A 21,516-nucleotide genomic window follows, 5' to 3' on the forward strand; every position below is an offset into this window, starting at 1 on the left:
AAAGCCTCAATGCTGAGAACCAGAGAAATCAGGGCATCGAGGGAACGTGCAGCATCTGGGGCAGGGTTGGTGCATGGTGGGAATGGGGTTATCTGTGGGTCATGAAACGTAATCAGTAAAGACAAGGAGCTTAGGGCGAGGCTGCCAGGAACACCATGCTGCAGAAGCTCGTCTGCCTCATTCAGTATGACCAGGGAAGCAGGAATGGCCCTTCCTATAGTTTATGGGATCCAACAGCATTCACTCTACATTTATTAAATAAATACATATCGTGCTAGGACTTGGGGATATAACGCTGAGCAAAATAAACAGCCCAGTTCATAGCACTGACAGTCTATGTGGAAGACATATCTTAATCGTGTTATCACCCTGTGAGCATATACTACCAGTTCGTGCAAAGCATTATGAAAGAATAAGTGGATACCATGAGAAAGAACAGCAGATTACCCACTGCCATTGAGTCGATCCCCACTCAGAGCAAGTCCATGTGTGTCAGAGTAGAACTGCACTCCAATGGTTAAGCAATTGGCTGCTAACTGAAAATGTGGTGGTTCAAACTCACCAGACGCTCCAGAGGGACAAAAGACCTGGCGATCTGCTCCTGTAAAGATTACAGCCTAGGAAACCCTGTGGGGCAATTCTAATCTATCCTACAGGATCATTATGAGTTGGAATTGACTGAACAACACACAACGACACAACAAACCTTATGGAATTAGTTTGCCAGGTCTTTCTTCTGTGGCACTGCTGGGTGGATTGGAACCACCAACCATTCAGTTCGTAGTTGAGTGCAAACCTTTTGTACCACCCAGGACCTGAACAGCAGATTAGCTAACATTATCATTTACATACCACTTCAATAGTTTTATGTATGCATTAATTCATTTAATCTTTACAATAAAACTACAAGATAGATACTATCATCATCCCCATTTTACAGATACACAGAAATAGGTGAGGTAACCTTTTCAAAATTCAGATATCAAGTAAATGGTAGAGTTGAGACTGGAACCCAGACAGGGTAAAAACAGAGCTGCATGCCAATCCATTACACTGAGTCTTGATAGCAAGCTATAGTGGGAGACCTGTCTTAGCAAGGGTCAGAGGACAGGGCTAATGGAGCAGCTTCTTGGATTGAACTAGAGCTGAGAGCCAAAGGATGAGTTAAGAGATACCTAGCACTATCAGCCAGCATTTTTTCTGGGATGTAAGTAACAGAAGTTGACCTTGGCTAATGAAGCATAAAAGAGATGAGGCTGGAGAACTAGGATCCCTACTAAGCTTTCTGAGCCGTTCCCCCAGGCACCCCACAGAACTGGCTAGCTAAGAAACTGCCTCAACAGCTAACGACCCAGTGAGCACTAGACCCTACAGTTTGAGTTGCTGCCCAAACCCAATTTTCCTGCCACCACAGCAGCGACTAGCATCTTGGCTACTTCTGCACCAGAAACTGGACCTTACTGCCACTGTCACTCCCAAAATCTGTATGCCTTGGCTGTCATCTTCACCAGTACAACAGGTTCTTATTCCTTGAGATGTTTGCTTTCTCATTAGATTCTCAAGCAGATGAATTAGATTTGTGGAAACTAGATTGCGTGCCTGTGTCCTAACTCCAAAGAAGTCTCCAGAGATAATCTCATTCTCTACCTCAGCTAAACACAACTCTATAATCCCTCCAGTGTAGCCAGGGTGCTCAACAAGATCTACCAATTGCCATCAAGTCAATTGTGACTCAGAACAAGCCTACTGGCAAAGTAGAACTGCCCCATAGTGTTTTCTAGGCCATAGGTTTTTAGGGAGCAGATCTCCAGGTCTTTTCTCCCATGGAGCAACTGGTGGGTTCAAACTACCGACCTTTGGGTTAGTGGCTGAGCACTTAACCACTACACCATCAGGGCTCTTTTCAACAAGTGCTAGGGACCCAGAAAACATGACAGATGTTCACTGGATGAAAAAGGACAAAAGAATCCAAGGAACCAGAATAGCATGTCCGAAAGCCCAGATGTGGGAAAGTTCACTGCATATTTAAGGAATTTAAAGAAGACAGTTCTACTGGATCATAAAAAATTATGGGAAGAGAGCCACAAGGCAGTGGTTAAGACATGAGTTCCTTGTAAAAATGTAAGGATTTTGATCTCTCTTCTAATAACAACAAAAAGCCAGTGAAGGATTTTAAGCAGGGGAGCAACTTTTGCTAATTTGCTTTTTTAAAAGATTACTGTGACCTCTGTGGGGGACAGACTGGAGTGAAGCAAGAATGGAAGCTGACAGAACATTTAGGAGTCATTGCAGGAAAGCTTGAGGGACAGGATGGGAGCTTGTGCCAATGAAGAGAAGCAGATGGATTCAACAGATATTTAAATAAAATCAACAGTACTTAACAATTGATTTAGATATGAATGGTGAAGGAGATAAGAATAAAAACTTAGCACAGTTTAATGGATAATATTGCTGATTCTTGAGACAGGGAATACTGGGCACAGACAAGTTTTGAAGGAGTGGGAGGGAAGATAAAGAAACAAGCTTTGGTTATGATGAGTTTAAGGTACCTTTTTTGACCTTCACCTGGAGAGTTGAACAGTGGACTGGAGAATGAGAAAAAGAGCTCAAAGAGGAGTCTGAGAAGAAGATGTCAATTTTGAGTCCTCATGTAGAGATGGGAACTGAAATTGTGGCTGTTGAATAGAATTTGGAGATTAAAAAAAAAAAAAAAACAAGACTGTGGTGCAAGGTTTGAGGCATCTCAACATTTAAAGATAAACTGGAAAGGGAGCCTAAGAAGGAGGCCAGAAATGCCCCATAACCTTGACTCAATAGAACCACAGGTGATGCTTCTCATGAATATGATTTGATCACAGCCACACAGATAACAGGAACAAATTTGGGAATGAAGCCTTAAGACTGTCTGACTAAAAAGCTCATGATCTTTCCATCAGAACAACATGGAAAGGTTGCAGATGTAAAACACAAAGACCATGGATGGCACACAAGAGTTGAAGCCACTAGGGAAGCACATTGCCAAACCTGATGAAAAGCACAAAGTGACTGGAGATGGGTGAGACACCTATAACAACAGGCACCTAAGAGCAAAAACTGGGACTTGTAGGGGAAAAGCTCAAGGCTTCTCTACTCCTTCCATTATCCCCTTACATCTCTCCAGCAAAAATTCGATATCCAAACCAAGAAGCTTGCTCCTTGGTTAGCACTCAATTTAGAGGACAGTAATTAGGCCAAGTTTTCTTGGAGCACTATTTTTGAAGAACATTGAGTCACAAAGTTATGACCTTACATGGGTAGGGTCCTCTCGCACCCCAGAAGTCAAAATGGTCAGGTGGCACAGGTTCTCTTCCCTTGGAGCATACGTGGCCAAATCTCATACTTTGCTCTTTTTCCTCCTTGACAACAGTCTTTCCTTACTAGGCCCAGGTCAGACAGAGGCTTTCAGGAGGAAAGGGGGCAGGAAGAGAAGGTGTGAGGTGATGGGGGTGGCAAATTCACTATCTCCTATTTGTCACTCTGATTTCATTTCCTAGGGTGTGATCTGTTGTGGTTTTCATTTCACTAGAAGGGTAAGTTCATAGATCCTAAAATGAATTCAGGGGAAATTATAGGTTTTTCAGCCTATTTCCTTTTGAGCTCTACACTAATTCTAGCCTGCTTCTAACCTAGGCAAAAAGATATGCTATGTGGTTTGGACTAGCTCACTAGATTTCTGATGGGAATTTGGGAAACAGACCAAACTAATAATAAAGTTTTACTTTGCTTTCCTTGCTTTGCGTTCCCTACCGTATATATCTCCCTGGGGAGATATATATCTCAGCCAAGGCAAAATTTGAGTCATGGGTCCTTTGGTCAAATACTATATGTTGTTGTTGCTGTTGAGTTGGTGTGCATTTGCAGCAACTCCATGTACAAGAGAAAAAAACTGTTGGCTTGTCCTGCATGATCTTCTCGATCATTGGTATGTTCAAATCCATTGTTGTGGCCACTGTGTATTTTGGGTGCCTTCCAACTTATGCGACTCATCTTTTAGTACTATATCAGAACATTCTGTTGTGATCCACTGGATTTTCATTGGCTAATTTTTGAAAGTAGATCACCAGGCCTTTCTTCCTGGCCTATTTAATCTGGAAACTCTGCTGAAACCTGTTCACCAAAGGTGATCCTGCCAGTATTTGAAATAACAGTGGCATAGTTCCAGAATCATAGCAACTCACAGGCCACCACAGTATGATAAACTGAGAACTGCGTGACGGCACATGCTGTATGAAGGCTCCAAATTTTTATCTCCAGCTCTGATATCTTCCTCACCTACAGAATCTACAGACAATTGCCTACTTGTCTTCTCTTGTTGGTCTAAATGACAGTTAAAATTTAACATGTATAAAATAGAACTCTTAATTTTTAGCCCACCTTTCCAGCCTTCGCCCACTCTAGTTTTTCTAATCCTAATAGATAACACCATCATCCACCCAATTCTTCACAATAAAAACCTAAAAGTCATGCCTGGTTTTTTCTTTTCCATATTTTCTTCCATTTTCAGTCTGTTGCTGGCTCTACCTCCATCCCCTTCCTTCTGTCCTTCTAGACCTACTGCTCTCTCTGTCAGAACTCTCAGACACAATATAGCTAGAATCTGTAAATCTTTCAAAAGTTAATTCAGCTTATCTCCTTCCCCTGTTTAACTCCCCTGCTCAATGGTTTCTGATTTCATTTAGTGTAAAATTTAAAATCCTTTATCATGATAGGGCCCCTGCCTAGCTATCCTACATCTTATCCTTCCTTTCCTCCACTCACCTGGCAGCAGCCACACTGGGCTTCTTTTGTTCTTGGAGAATGCTGAGATCTTGTCCATCCTATGGCCTTTACATTAGCTATTCCTTCTGCCTGGGTCACTTCTCTAGGCTTTCACCGTGTGTTTCTTGACATTCAGGTCTCAGTTTAAATTCATCTCAAGATATTGATCCTTATGGATATAGAAATAGCCCACCTGTAAAATTTTTTTTTTTCTACCAACTCAGGCTACGTAAGAAGGCCAACCAAAGAAAATAGCTGCTGCCCTCAATATCAGTATAACCAAAACCAAACCCGTTCCCATGGAGTCGATTCCGACTCACAGCAACCCTATAGGACTGTCCCATAGGATTTCCAAGGTGTGGCTAGCGGATTCAAACTGCTGACCTTGTGGTTAGTGGCCAAGCTCTTAACCTCTTCGCCATCAAGGACCGGAATATCAGTATACCGTACCGTACCTATTGCCGTCAAGTCGATTTCGACTCATAGTGATCCTAAAGGACAGTGTAGAACTGCCCCATAGAGTTTCCAAGGAGCGCCTGGTGGATTCGAACTGCTGACCTTTTGGTTAGCAGCCGTAGCACTCAACCACTACGCCACTAGGGTTTCCGAATATCAGTATAAAAGAGTATAGAGTCATGTATTTCTATACCTACATGAAAGGCTAGGTTCTAGGATCTATGACTCTAGAAATGGAAACACGGACACCATGGATGAATAAATGAATGGGTGGGGGCAAAAAAATGTATAATTTTACTTCTAAAACTGATTTAGGTCTTGAGAATTGTAATTTGTTAAACTGTGGACTCACATTCATACTTCCTTTTTAACTTCTTTCTTTCATTCCTTCCTTAAATTCACAAATACTTTACTGAGCATTTACTTTATACAAGTTATGGTTTTAATCATAATGATTCCCATACTGGGAAGAAAGATATTCTGACATAAACTTTGCCTTCAAGCTTTAATCAGTCAAGTAGCGTAACATACATAGGAAATATAATTAACTATTTGTTCCATGTCTGTCTTCTACTCTGGACTCTAAGCTCCATGAAGGTGGGAAGCATGTGGATCTTACATTTCCAAGGCTTAACACAGTGCATGGTATAGGATAGCTGCTTAATGGATATTGGTTAAATGAACAACTAGGCACCAATAGATACAATAGTCAACATGTCATCAGCAGTATAAGAATAGAGAAAAGGCAGAAGGCAAGATTATTTTCTTGACCAAGATGACAAAATTCAACTTCAAGTTTACTTTCTCCAAATAAACAGAAAGAAAGTTTAGACTCAATACTCTCCCAATCTGATCAATTCACTGTTCATTTAGTATGCTAGGAAACTGAATGTCTTTTTGTGATCAATTTACCTTATTTTTTCATGGCTCCAGGACCAATCTCTTCTTAATTATTGTAATCCCTATACATTTTATACATATACATGTTGAATAAATTATATTAAACCACTGCTATGGAGTCGATTCTGACTCATCGAGACCATACAGGACAGCACAGAACTGCCCCATAGGATTTCCAAGGCTGTGAATCTTTTACAGAAGCAGACTGCCACATCTTTCCCCTGCAGAGCAGCTGGTTGGTTCAAACTGCAGTCTTTTCGGTTAGTAGCCAAGCACTTTAACCGTTGCGCCACCAGGGCTCCTAAGTTATATCACATGCACCTTAAAAAGCCATTCTCAGAAGTGTCGACATCACCTTCGGTTAACAACAAAGGGAGAGAAAGCAAGTATTATCTTTATGCTTACCACATTACGACTGTAAAAAACATTTCAAATGCAATGTACAGGGGCACTGTGATTGCCTAGGGTCAAGAAATATGCAAAAGTGAGTAACAGAGAGTTAAGAAGAAAAAAGACAATGACGCCTCTTTAAAATGCTACCAAGTAAATTTCATATTGCTGGCATTGAGGCCAAGTCCAGGTGGGCACCCCTCACCCAGACTGCCTGTCCTGGCCTCATGTACAAGTCTCGCTAGTCTGCTTTTTAAGGACAAGGAAGGACATTGCTTGGCGATGTGGCCACAAGCTGTTCAGGGAAGAGACTTTGCTCAGCACATTTCAGCTACTGAGCAAGGCTGGGCTCATTTCAGAGACCCACATAAAATAAATAATCATGCAAAAGCAGATTTACTCTGATAGGGCTCTGACAGCTGCTTCTAGAGGTGGGTCCTTGCAAGCCCATCTTTCAACAATGAACTGACCCAAAGATCCCAGAAAGCTCCAGACAGGACCATATGGCCTGGAATGGAAACATATTTCAAACTCTGTTTATTATGCATCTCTTTCAAGGGTTCACTACTCTGTGATGAAGCATTGCACCTGCAAGCCTTTATTAAGCTTCCCAAGCAAGTACAATTAGAAAATTGCAGGCACCTGAAGAACTTGTCTTATACTTAGCCATGCACTCCCCACCAATGACTGGTCTCATTCTTTTTAATTATTTAGGGTTGCAGTACTTTGTAAGCTGTGATCAATATTTATTCCAAAAATAACACTCCTTAGAGACCTCAGAGTGAGGGCCAGGAAATCTCTCTCCTCCTCAACTTTGGGGACTCCAGTATCATCATACACAGAATCTTCCAGTCCATCTGAAAAGAAAGGAGTTTGATCAAGAAGTCCTGCAAAGGCAGGAGAGCATTTGAAGTGAGTTTAGACTGGAATTCATTCATCAGCAATAGCAGGGACTGAAGGAGGAGGGGGAAGCAGTGACTGATCAGCTTTCCTTCACAAGTGAGCCTTATGACTCCACACCTGGTCCAAATATCTGAGAAGCTCAGTTTGTTCATTCTTCATGCAATAAATATCCACAGAGCAGCTACTACGTGCCAGACTCTAGGCTAGCTGTGGTAATTCAAACAAAGATAACACATAGTTTCTGCCCTCAGGAGTTGATAGTCTCATAGGGAAGACAGACCCAAAAGAAACTGTGTTTTGAGGATGCAGAGGGATAAGGATGATAGAAGACAATGTAGAAACAAAAGAGAGGATGACTAGCTCTCCTGGTACATTCAGGGACAGCTTTCCAGAAAAACATACTGTGATAGTTAAGATTGTGTGTCAACTTGGCTGGACCATGATTCTCAGTGTTTATATGTGATAACCCCCATGATGAGATCCACTATGAGTTGCCAGTCACTTGAAAGAGAGTTTCCTTGGACATGTTTCCTACATCCGAATACAAGTTGATGTTCTGGCTTTTGCTTGCTCTGGATCTAACAGCTGCCTTCGGTTTGTCTGGCCTCCAGTTCATGGGACTTGAGCTAGCAGCTTATCTGCCAGTCTTGGGATTCGTGGCTCTTCACAGCCTGTGAGCAGAAGCCCTGCTCTCCAACTTGCTGATCTGGGTTAGCCAGCCCCTGCAGCTATGTGAATCAGGAGAAACCTTGCATTCTTGTCTGCCAGTTTTGGGATTCATCAGTCTTCACAGCCTGTAATAAGAGCCCTGCTCTCCAACCTGCCAATCTTGAGTTCACCTGCCCCTGCAGCTATGAGAATCAGGAGAAGCCTCTATCCTGATCCTTGGACTTGGGACATTCGAGCCTCTACAACCATGTGAGCCAGTTGCTTGATACAAATCTCTCTCTACATATATTTATAGGATTTACTGGTTTGCTTCTTAGAGACCCGAGCCTAAGACAAATACATTTGAACCAAAACTTGAAAGATAAACAAGAGGTCACTGGCTATTCACAAATTGGAAGGTAGGAGCCATATTGGTGTTGGAACTGTGTTCATGTGTCAATTTCAGTGGACTCACCCAAGGCCAAGGGCAGTGTGACAGAGTTGGGAAACATAACAGTCAGAGTTTGAAGCCCTGAGTCCTAGTCCCACATCTGCCTCTAACTTAGTCATAAACAAGATACGTGTGTCTGAGATTGCTTACATGATGGGTGGTCTTTACAAATCTGCTGGCAGTAGAATCTCTCTAAGGTTCTTCCTAAACTAAGAGTCTATGTGAAGTGGGGGATGCTTTTTCCAATCCACCTGCAAACAGTGCACAGTAGTACATCTTAAGATTTTAGGAATGGATTTTATATAAGGCGGTTTAGCTTATTCATTATGCAGAATGACAGAGTGGCTGAGTCTTGCCTGCTAAAAGTTCTTTATTCCTCTGGAACACATGATCCAGTATCAAAAGAGCCTTTGGGGCAAGGTCATGGTAGCTCCATAGAAACAGCCACATTTCCTGAGGGACTGAATTGCTGGGCTGAGGGCTGTGGGGACTATGGTTTCAGGGAACATCTAGCTCAATTGACATAACATAGTTTATAAAGAAAATGTTCTACATTCTACTTTGGTGGGTAGCGTCTGGGGTCTTAAAAGCCTGTGAGCAGCTATCTAGGATACTCTACTGGTCTCACCCTTCGGGAGCAAGGAAGAATGAAGAAAACTAAAGACACAAGGGAAAGATTAGTCCAAAGGACTAATGGACCACATCTACCATGGCCTCTACCAGACAGAGTCCAGTATACCTAGATGGTGCCCAGCTACCACCAATGACAGCTCTGACAGGTACCACAATAGAGGCTCCCACACAGAGCTGGAGAAAAATATAAAACAAAATTCTAACTGAAAAAGAAATACCAGACTTGCCTGCCTGACAGAGACTGGAGAAACCCTAAGAGTATGGCCCTCAGACACCCTTTCAGCTCAGTAATGTGGTCACTCCTGAGATTCACCCTTCAGTTAAAGATTGAACAGGCTCATGGAACAAAACAAGACTAAAGGGACATACCAGCCCTGGGGCAGAGACTAGGAGGCAGGAAGGAACGAGAAAGCTGGTAATAGGAAAACCAGAGTTGAGAAGGGAGAGTATTGACATGTTGTGGGGTTGTTAACCAATGTCATAGAACAAATTGTATACAGTTTGATGGAAACTAGTTCTGTAAACCTTCATCTGAAGCACAATAAAAAAAAACAAATAAAAGAGTCTTCGAACTGTACCAGAGAAAGATCATATCTTGGCCTTCTAAATGAAGAATACAGGGCCAAGACGGGTAGATTACATGAATATTTTAACTATGAAATTTCTTGGTAAACCAGGGTGACATATAAAAGAAGTAACAAACTTTGGATTCTTAAAGATACTAATGATATCACCAGAAATATGCAACAAGATGAGCTGCATTGAGGAAAAGAAAGAAAGAGAGAGAGAAAGTGAGAATGAGAGAGAAAATGGGATGGAGGAGAAACATCTACTTACTATGGGGAGCTCTGGAGGAGCAGTGATTAAGAGCTCTGCTGTTAACCAAAAACGTCAGCAGTTCAAATCTACCAGCCACTCCTTGGAAACCCTGTGGAGCATTTCTACTCTGTCCTATAGAGTCACCATGAGTCAGAATCAACTCGAAGGCAACAGGTTTGGTTTTTGGGTCTTCTAGTCACTACAATCAACAGTGTCTCTAAAGTGTTTTTATCTCCAGGCTCTCAAGTTGCAAGCTTGTAATCAGGTCACAATCCTTCAAGCCTTTGAGAGTCAAAGAGGACAGCAGAGGATTACTAAAGATGGCATCTGAAACTGCCCTTGCACATAGAAACAAGAACAGGTATTGGTTATTCCAGGTTTCCAAGTGACACAAACACTAGCCGAAAGGTTGGCAGTTAAAATCCACCCAGCAATACCATGGAAGAAAAGGTCTGGAGATCTGCTTCTCTAAAGATTACAGACAAGAGAATCCTATGGAGCAGTTCTACTCTGTAACACTTGGGGTCACCATGAATTGGAATTGACAGCAACTAACAAAAATATCATTGTTTACTGCTAAATTCATGTTTGCATTATATATATTTTCTTCACAACAACCTTTAAAGATTGGTGTAGTTATGTCCATTTATGGACACACACACAAAAGATGAAGTTCAGAGAAAATAAATGTACTCAAGGTCACCAAGAAAACAGGAGACAGAGAAGGAATTGAAATTCCCCTATCTCACTTCAAAGCCTATGCTCTTTCCAAGACCTTGTTTTCTCCTCTGAGTTACGCTTTATGAGAGTTAGTAGGTAGAGACTAACCATTACTTTCTCCCTTTTACTTATGCTTTAAAAGACTGTTGATCACAGCAGTGTAGGTGCCCATAGCAGATAAGGTGTCCCTAGAACTCTGGACAGGTGCCTTCCACTGAATATGTGGCTGATGGTGACATGTACAACCAGTGTCTCTTTTCATGTGACCTCACTGTCTCTCATAAATCAGTTATTCTTTTCTGGCTTTGAATACTAATGAGACAGAAATATTCCCAATAAGAATCAGCAGAAGAGGGAAAAGAGTAAAGACTGCAGATGGGAATTGAAAATACTATATTTTACTGTGAACTTCAGAGCACAGAAAACCATCAGATGATAGGAGAATGGGATCAACAGATTTTTGCTTTTCTCTGGCTCATGCTGGACATTTCCGAGTCTTTGAATTCTATTACTTTTCTTGATAAATATTGGCTGTGTTTGGGTTTTAATGTATCCACTCTTTTATAAACTACTTCATTGCGGTCAAGAAAACCTACAGGATACCTCTTCCACTCACCTTTCATTGACCAGCCCCAAGAGAAACTTTCCTGAGTGAAAGGATGGAGTAAATTTGCTCCCATTTTGGAGCTAACGAGACAGTAGTAATTCACATTTACTGCGTGTTTGCTGAGCGCTATTTGTTTTCCAAGTACTATTTTAGGAATTTTATATGCATATCTCATTTGCTCTTTTCAACAATCCTATGAGGTAGATAGTGTAATTATTCACAATTCACAGCATGAAAAAAACTGAGGCAAAAGGAGTCTGTGAAATTTTCTCAAGGTCATGCATTTGGTAATGAATCTCAAGCATGGACTACTTTGTAAGCTTCTTGTGGGGCAGAACGGGTTAGCAACTTGAAGACACTTCTTGAAGGACAACTACGTCATCTTATTTTCATGAAGTATAATATGTATTCTTCCATTCAATCAATGTGTATTGTTCATATTATAAGCCACTGGGAATTCAGAAGCAAGTGTCATCAGATCACAATTTTTAAGAGTCCCTCAGTCTTATAAGGAAGAGAGATATGTGAGGAAGAAGCTATGAGACAATGTGATCAGGGCAAACACTGGGTGCCACGGGGGTACAGAGGAGGAACTCCTAATTCAGTGAGGGTGTTGGGATAATAAGGCATCAGAGAAGGCTTCTTTGGAGTAGGTGATGCTAGAGGAATCTTGAAGGACAGATAGAGGATGAATCAGGAGGAAAAGGTCAGAAAAGACAAGAAAGAGACCAGGGTTCATTCTGGAAACCACATCTAATTTGGCATAACACAGGCATCAATAAGGGCAATAGGGCAAGAGTGACCCTGGGAAAATGTGTAAAAACCTTGGCATGGAAGGCCTTGCTTGCCATGCTAAGAAATTGGAATTTTATGCTGCAGGCAGTGAGAAACCTCTAGGGAGTTTTAAGTAGGAGGATGAGAAAATTAAATTTGTACTTTACAGCACTCTTTCAGTATACAGGAGAATGGAGGCTGGGAGGCCAGCTAGGAGGCTGCTAAAGCTTTATATTAACAACGACTTTGGGACAAGAAGGAGGGGCCAGAAACTAGAGATATTAAGAAAATAGACTCGAATCTTAAAGGCTAACTAATCACGTGGAATAGTTTAAGATAAGTCCCAAGTTCCCAGCTTTGCCCATTGGGTTAATGCTGTTGTTGTTGTTGTTACATGCCATCGAGTCAGTTCCAACTCATAGCGACACTATGTACCACAGAATGAAGCACTGCCCAGTCCTGCGCCATCCTTACAATCCTTCTTATGCTTGAGCCCATTGTTGCAGCCACAGTGTCAATCCATCTCATCAAGGACCTTCCTCTTTTTCACTGACCATCTACTTTACCAAGCATGATGTCCTTCTCCAGGGACTGATACCTCCTGTCAGCATGTCCAAAGTATGTAAGATGCGGTCTTGCCATCCTTGCTTCTAAGGAGCATTCTGGTTGTACTTCTTCCAAGACAGGTTTGTTCATTCTTTTGGCAGCCCATGGTATATTCAATATTCTTCACTAATACCACAATTCAAAGACATCAGTTTTTCTTCAGTCTTCCTTATTTACTGTCCAGTTTTCACATATATGTGATGCAATTGAAAATACCATGGCTTGGGTCAGGCGCACCTTAGTGTTCAAGGGGACATCTTTGCTTTTCAACACTTTAAAGAGATCCTTTGCAGTAGATTTTCCCAATGCAATGTGTCTTTTGATTTCTTGACTGCTACTTCCATGGGTGTAGATTGTAGATCCAAGCAAAATGAAAATGTGACAACTTCAATATTTTCTCCATTTATCACGATGTGGCTTATTGGTCCAGTTGTGAGGATTTTTATTTTCTTTCTGTTGAGATGTAATCCATACTAAAGGCTGTGGTCTTTGATCTTCATCAGTAAGTGCTTCAAGTGTTCTTCACTTTCAGCAAGCAATCAGGTTAATAGAGAAAGGAAATTCAATAGAAGGATCAGGTTTGGGGAATTAAAGAAGATAATAAACATGAAACTTTAAGGATTACAAATAACATTTACAAATAGCGTTTCATTCTTCCTCTAAACAACTCTATAAGGGTGGAATTATCCTCACCTCAGATGAGAATACTGAGCAGATAGACTAAATGACGCCCAAGCTCTCCCTAACATGTCTGTCAGTTTGTTGTACTATGGGTGCTTGTGCGTTGCTGTGATGCTGAAAGCTATGCCACTGGTATTCAGATGCCAGCAGAGTCATCCACAGCAGACAGGTTTCAGCTGAGCTTCCAGACTAAGACAGACTAGGAAGAGGGACCCAGCAGTCTACTTCTGAAAAGAATTAGCCAGTGAAAACCTTATGAATAGCAGCGGAACATCGTCTGATATAGTGCTGGAAGATGAGCCCCACAGGTTGGAAGGAACTCAAAAGATGACTGGGGAAGAGCTGTCTCCTCAAAGTAGAGTCAACCTTAATGATGGAGTCATTGGATGGAGTCAAGCCTTCAGGACCTTCATTTGCTGAAGTAGCATGACTCAAAATGAGAAGAAATAGCTACAAACATCCATTAATAATCAGAACTTGGAATGTTCGAAATATGAATCTAAGAAATTTGGAAATGATCAAAAATAAATGGAACGCATAAAGACTGCTATCCTCAGCATTACTGAGCTGCAATGGACTGGTATTGGTCATTTTGAATCAGACAATCATACGGTATACTATGTTGCAGGAAACTCTGGTGATGTAGCGGCTAAGAGATACAGCTGCTAACCAAAAGGTCTGAATCCACCAGGCGCTCCTTGAAAACTTTATGGGGCAGTTCTACTTTGTCCTATAGGGTGACTGTGAGTCGGAATCTACTTGGCAGCAAGGAGTTTTTTATGAGACTATGCCAGAAACAACAACTTCAAGAGAAATGGCATTGCATTCATCACCAAAAACATTTCAAGATCTATCCTGAAGTACGATGCTGTCAGTGATAGGATAATATCCATGTGCCTACAAGGAAGACCAGTTAGTATGTCTGTTATTAAAATTTATACACCAACCACTAAGGCCAAAGATGAAGAAACTGAAGATTTTTGACAACTTTTGCAGTCTGAAATTGATCAAACACGCAATCAGGATGCATTGATAATGACTGGTGATTTGAATGCAAAAGTTGAAAACAAAAAAGAAAGATCAGTACTTGGAAAATATGGCTTTGGTGATAGAAACAACGCTGGAGATCACGTGATTGAATTTTGCAAGACCAATGACTTCGTCATTGCAAACACCTTTTTTCATCACCATAAATGACAACTATACATGTGGACCTACCAGATGGAATACACAGAAATCAAATCAACCACATCTGTGGAAAGAGATGATGGAACAGCCAATATCAATCGAAAGAAGGCCAGGGGCCAACTGTGGATCAGACTACCTATTACTCATATGCCAGTTCAAGTTGAAACTGAAGAAAATTAGAACATGTAGCCAAAGTACGACCTTGAGAATATCCCACCTGAAGCTAGAGACCATCTCAAGAATAGATCTGAGGTGTTAACACTAATGGCCAAAGACCAGATGAGTTGTAGAATAACATCAAGGACATCACATATGAAGAAAGCAAAAGGTCATGAAAAAGACAGGAGAGAAAGAAAAGACCTAAGTGGATGTCAGAAGAGACTCTGAAACTTGATCTTGAGCATTGAGTAGCTAAAGCCAAAGGAAGACATGATGAAGTAAAAGAGCTGAACAGAAGATTTCAAAGGGCAGCTTGAGAAGACAAAGTATTATGATGACCTGCGCAAAGACCTGGAGATAGAAATCCAAAAAGGAAGAACATGCTCAGCATTTCTCAAGTTGGAAGGACTGAAGAAAAAATTCAAGCCTCAAGTTGCAATACTGAAGGATTCTACAGGGAAAATATTAAAAGATGCAGGAAACATCAAAACAAGATGGAAGGAATATACAGAGTCACTACACCAAAAAGAATTGATGGATGTTCAACCATTTCAGGAGATAACATATGATCAGAAACCAATGGTTCTGAAGGAAGAAGTCCAAGTTGCACTGAAGGCTCTGGGAATTGATGGAATAGCAGTTGAGATGTCTCAACAAACAGATGCAGTGTTGGAAAGGCTCACTAATCAATGCCAAGAAATTTGGGGGACAGTTACCTGGCCAACTAACTGTAAGATATCCATATTTATACCTATTCTCAAGAAAGGTGATCAAACCAAATGTGGAAATTATTGAACAATATCGTTAATATCACATGCAAGTAAAATTTTGCTGCACATCATTCAAAAGTGGCTGCAGCAGTATATCAACAGGGAACTACCAGAAATTCAAGCCAGATTTAGAAGAGGACGTGGAACCAGGCATATCATTGCTGATGTCAGATGGATCCTGGCCGACAGTAGAGAATACCAGAAAGACATTTACCTATGTTTTATTGACTATTTGCTAAGGCATTTGACTATGTAGATCATAACAAATTATGGAAAATGTTGCAAAGAATGGGGATTTTGGAACACTTAATTGTCTCCTGAGGAATCTGTACATGGATCAAGAGGCAGTCATTCAAACAGAACAAGGGGATACTGCATGGTTTAAATTCAGGAAAGGTGTGTGTCAGGGTTGCATCCTTTCACCATACCTATTCAATCTGTACACTAAGCAAATAATCTGAGAAGCTGGACTATATGAAAAAGAACAGGGCATCAGGACTGGAGGAAGATTCATTATGCAGATGGCACAACCTTGCTTGCTGAAAGTGAAGAGGACTTGAAGCACTTCCTGATGAAGATCAAAGACCACAGCCTTCAGTATGGGTTACACCTCAACATAAAGAAAACAAAAATTCTTACAATTGGACCAATAAGCAACATCATGATAAATGGAGAAAAGGTTGAGGTTGTCAAGGATTTCATTTTACTTGGATCCACAATCAACACCCATGGAACCAGCAGTCAAGAAATCAAAAGATGCGTTGCACTGGGAAAATCTGCCACAAAAGACCTCTTTAAAGCATTGAAAAGCACAGATGTCACCTTGAGGTAAGGTGAGCCTGACCCAAGCCATAGTGTTTTGATCACGTCATACGCATGCAAAAGCTGGACAATGAAAAGGAAGACTGAAGAAGAATCGACGCCTTTGAATTGTGGTGATAGCAAAGAATATTGAATATACCGTGAACTGCCAAAAGAACGAACAAATCTGTCCTTGAAGAAGTACAACCAGAATGCTCCTTAGAAGCAAGGATGGCGAGACTACGTCTCACATACGTTGGACATGTTGTCAGGAGGGATCAGCCCCTGGAGAAGGACATCATGCTTAGTAAAGCAGAGGGCCAGCGAGAAAGGGGAAGACCCTCAACGAGATGGATTGAAACAGTGGCTGCAACAATGGGCTCAAGCATAGAAGCAATTGTGAGGGTGGCGCAGGGCCAGACAGTGTTTCATTCTGTTGTGCACAGTGTTGCTATGAGTTAGAACCAACTCGATGGCACCTAACAACTACAACAAGCTCTCAAAAGCAGTAGAGGAAAGAAGCAGAACTTGAACCCTTTCCAAATCCCATTTACTGTCCACTACATAATCTGATACAAATAGTAATATTATCAAATAATAATAATAACGATAGCTAATATATATTGCCAAGGAGCACCTAGTAGATTCAAACTGCTGAACTTTTGGTTAGTAGATGAGCTCTTAACCACTAAAAAAAAAAAAAAAAAAATGCCACCAAAAAAACAAAAAAGTTGAACCCTTTGCTGTTGAGTCGATTCTGACTTCTAGCGACCCTATAGGACAGAGCAGAACTGCCCCATGGGGTTTCCAAGGAGCCTCTGGTGGATTTGAACCAATGACCTTTTGGTTAGCAGCCATAGTTCCAATATATGTTGACTGTGTACTGTAGCTCAGCCATTTTCTAAGTATTTTGAAAACTCGTTTAACTCTCAAAACAACCCTTGGCTTTAATCTTTAGTGTTATGGATTGAATTAGTCCCCCCAAAATACTTGTTGAATCCCTGACCCCTGGTGGTGCACTGACTAAGAGCTTGGCTGCTAACCAAAAGGTCGGCAGTTTGAATCCACCATCTGCTCCGTGGAAACCCTATGGGCCATTTCTACTCTGTCCTATAGGGTCATTGTTAAGTCGAAAGCAATTCAAGGGCGGAGGGTTTTTTTGGTACCTGTGTATATAATCCTCTTTGGAGATAGGGGTTTTCTTTTTCATGCTAATGAGGTCATACCAGTAAAGGCTGGATCCTAAACCTAATCACTTCTAAACTATAAAAAGAGCAGATTAGACACAGAGACAGGCACACACACACGAGAGGACAGACACTACGGGAGGATTGTCTACAACCCAAAGAACGAAGAAAGACCCAGCACTACCAACAGAAATTGACACAGCCAAGACCCTAATTTGGACTTTTAGCCTCCAGAACTGTGAAAAAACAACTTTCTGTTCTTTAAAGCCACTCACTTGTGGTATTTCTGTTACAGAAGCACTAGGTAACTAAGACACCAAAATCCAAACCAAACCAGTGCCATCAAGTCAGTTTTGATGATGACCCCGTATACACAGAGTAGAACTGCACTCCATAGGATTTGCAAGGCTGTGACCTTTAGGAAGCAGATTGCCAGACCTTTCTTCCAAGGCACCTCTGGATGAGTTTGAATCACCAACCTATCAGTTAGTAGTTGAGCACTTAACCAATTGCACTACCCAGGGGCTACTGGTAACTAAGATAGGTAGGTATGATTGCTATTCCCATTTAATAGTTGAAGCAAGTAGAGCACAGAAAGGTGTCTGTCTTACAGAATATAAGCTCACTCTTCTTGCTGATGTTGCTGTTAAATCCAAACCCATTGCTATCAATTCGATTCTAACTCACAATGACCCTATAGGATAGGGTAGAACTGCCCCATAGAGCTTCCAAGGAGCACCTGGTGGATTCAAACTGCCGACCTTTTGGTTAGCAGCTGAACTCTTAACCACAATGCCACTAGGGTTTCCTTGCTGCTGTTAGGGGCCATCAAGTCAAATATTCAACTCATAAGGACTCCATGTGACAGAGTAGAACTGCCCCATAGGGTTTTTTTTGGCTGTGATCTTTCTGGAAGCAGATCACCAGGTGTTTGTCACCTGGAGCTGCTGGTTGGGTTTGAACTGCCAACCTTTTGGTTAGCACCTGAGTGCTTAACCATTGTGCCACCAGGATTCCTTAAGCTCTCTCATACATGTTGCCCTTTTCCCTCTGGGGAAGATCTAGGGTGATGAAAAACAGACCGCATTAGTGGTAAGTCTCAGTGACTCGACCCACATTTGACTGGGCTGTTGGCTATTGAGTCAATTCTCACTTGTAGCGACCCTATAGGACAGAGTAGAACTGCCCCATAGAGTTTCCAGGGCTGAAATCTTTAAGGAAGCATATCATCAGATCTTTTCTCCCATGAAGCAGCTGGTGGGTTCAAACCTCCAGCACTTGGTTTAGCAGCCAAGTGCTTTAACCATTGCATCACCAGGGCTCCTTGGAGTCTAGGGACTAGGTAAAAATCCATACACAGGCCTCACTGATTTAATCCATTTATGAAAGGTAAGAACCATTCTCTCCTATATGCTTATACTGGAGGACACCCAGGACCCCATTGCTAGGCTTCTCATGGTGTCTTCTGAGAGCTTGAGCCAGGCTCTGTTCATCACGTGTGAGTTTTAAGTGGGGAATCATTCTCCAGCAGCATTAGAGTGCGGACTTGCTATCCTGAAGTGGGATAAACAACGGCAGGCTTGACTGCTCAATGTGTCAGGCTGTGGAAACGGCCCTGTGGAGGACACTACTCACCCCAAGCCCATTAACCAATTATTCAGAGCCTGTTTAGTAAATGAGCTCTTTCTATGTACTAATTGGAGCCCTACAAAAGTAAGTTTGCAGTCAGCAGCTAGCTCTCTGTGGCCAGATTTCTCTCGCTGGTAAACCTCAGGATCAGTCAGACTACAGAGGCAGGAGAGCACAGTGGTGCAGACCACAAGCTCGAAGCCTGGGCTGTCTAGATTCAAGCCCCAGCTCTGCTACTTACCAGCTGTGTGGCCTCAGTTATTCTGGCCTCAGTTTTGACATCTATGAAATGGGTATAAATAGGACCTATTTCACAGGATTATTTTGGATCTCAAATGAGTTAATAGACTTAGAACTGTGCCTGGCACATAGAAACAATTCAATAAATGTTAGCTAGTATTATTTAAGGTCCTTGCTTATTCCAATAAATGTGACATTTTTTAAAAAGTGTAGGGGAGAGTAAATTTACTCAGGTTTGATAAAGGTGTTTATTTTTCTTGGATAAAAAAACTAGAACGCACTGGCTCTTCACAGATTTCCTCTTTGATACAAAACACGTGTCTGAGTTTTTGCAGCTAAGATATGGATCTCTAACCCGATTACACACGAAACGAACATGTTTTCTCAGCTGAGCTCCTTCAAAAGTTTGCTGGGAGAACACAGTGAGAGATACTATGTGCACTCTGAGGGCAGGAACCGCATCCTGCCCAAATTTAGAACCAGGTATATCACATAAAAGGAGACCTGGTGGTGCAGTGCTTAAGCACTCGACTGCCAACCTAAAGACCGGTGGTTTGAAGCCACCAGTTACTCCATAGGAGAAAGACGTGGCAATCTGTCCTATAGGGTCACTACGTGTCAAAATGACTCGACAGCAACAGGTGCATCACGTAAAGCACTGTTACACTCAATAGCTATCACTAAAGCAAGAGTTTCACCATGAACGAATGGATGGATGGAAGTAATAAATTTCAAAATGTTTTGACTATCAACATTAAAATGAAATTGTAGAAGATCTTTATTAGTATTATCAAGATGAGAACTTGATTTACTTCATTTCGCAGGAGGGAAATGAGAGGGGTCTTTGAGATTTCACAGAGGTAATAATCTGGCTAGGAAGTAACTGAGCAGCTTCAAGTCGACATCTACTCTCTGATGAATAAACGGGACTTTTGAGGGAAAGGGAGGTAGTTCAACATACACAGTTATATGCATTATCTGTCCCTGGGTGGTACAAACAGTTAATATGCTCAGCTACTAACCTAAAGGTTGGCAGTTCAAATCCACCCAGAGGCTCCTTGGAAGAAGGGTCTGGTGATCTACTTCCAAAAAATCAGCCATTGAAAACTGTATGGAGCACAGCTCTACTGTGACACACACAGGGTCGTCATGAGTCAGAACTGCCTCAATAGCAACTGGTTTTATCCTTTGCAGAGAAGACCTCCATACTAGAGCAAAGCTTGACCTTGTTGCATAAGAAACTGATGCTCTCCTCATTTCTGTTACAATAATTTATATGGATATGTTAATTAAACCCAGGTTCTAGGAAAGGGTTTTGCTTGTGTAAAGACACTTTTTTGTTTACCTTAATCTTTTATTTTCTAGTCACCTTCCTTACAGGTGTTTCTACTTATTTAGGCTGCCAGATCATAAAGTAAGAAATAGAATAAATTTCCATAAGAAAAACTAAATGTGAAATGTTTGTCAGATCCCTACCACTACCTCAAGCTGCAGATTGCATAGGAAATATATGGGGACTGACCTAATTCTTTCTGAAATGCAGAAACCAAGGAAATGCAGAGACCATATAGCATCATAGAATCTGCTATCCACAACAGCCAGCCGGAGCAAACATTTAAACACGGATGTCTGATCACCTTTCTCCTCTGCCTAAATCATTTCAATGGCTCCACATTGCTTTGTATCTTGAAATTCCAAAATCCTCAACAAGATCTTTCAGGACCTGGCCTCAATTCACCTCAGACTGGCACCACTCTCCACTCCCATTTCATGACAGAGTTGCCTAGATCACGCTTCTTTCTACCACAGGCCTTTGAGTATGTTGTTCTGCCAACTAGAATGCTTTCCAGGCCCTCTACCTTCCACCACCCACTTCCCTGCCCTCTGCTCAGTAATTGTTACACACCCTTCATGACTCCTAGCATCTTTCTGGAAAGCCTTTCCTAAAACATGCTCCCATATACACATATTTACTCACAGCATCAGGTCAATTATATATTTTCATAGTATGCTATAGTTTTCTTCCATGGCGCTGATAAACCCCTTAAAAAAAAAAAAGTGCAATCATTGCTGTCTCCACTTTTCATAAATTCCGTAAGAGCAGGAACAAAGTTATTTAGCTCCTTATCAATTGTGTCCCAACAGCCACAATCCTGG

General features: G+C 41.6%; 1 pseudogene; it reads right to left on the reverse strand.

Annotated features, from left to right (window-relative positions):
* Positions 1–21,516, reverse strand: part of LOC126076757 (cytosolic beta-glucosidase-like) — a 176,466-nt pseudogene that overhangs the window by 13,318 nt on the left and 141,632 nt on the right.

This window comes from Elephas maximus, chromosome 5 (genome assembly GCF_024166365.1).
Source record: "Elephas maximus indicus isolate mEleMax1 chromosome 5, mEleMax1 primary haplotype, whole genome shotgun sequence".
Taxonomy (NCBI): domain Eukaryota; kingdom Metazoa; phylum Chordata; class Mammalia; order Proboscidea; family Elephantidae; genus Elephas; species Elephas maximus.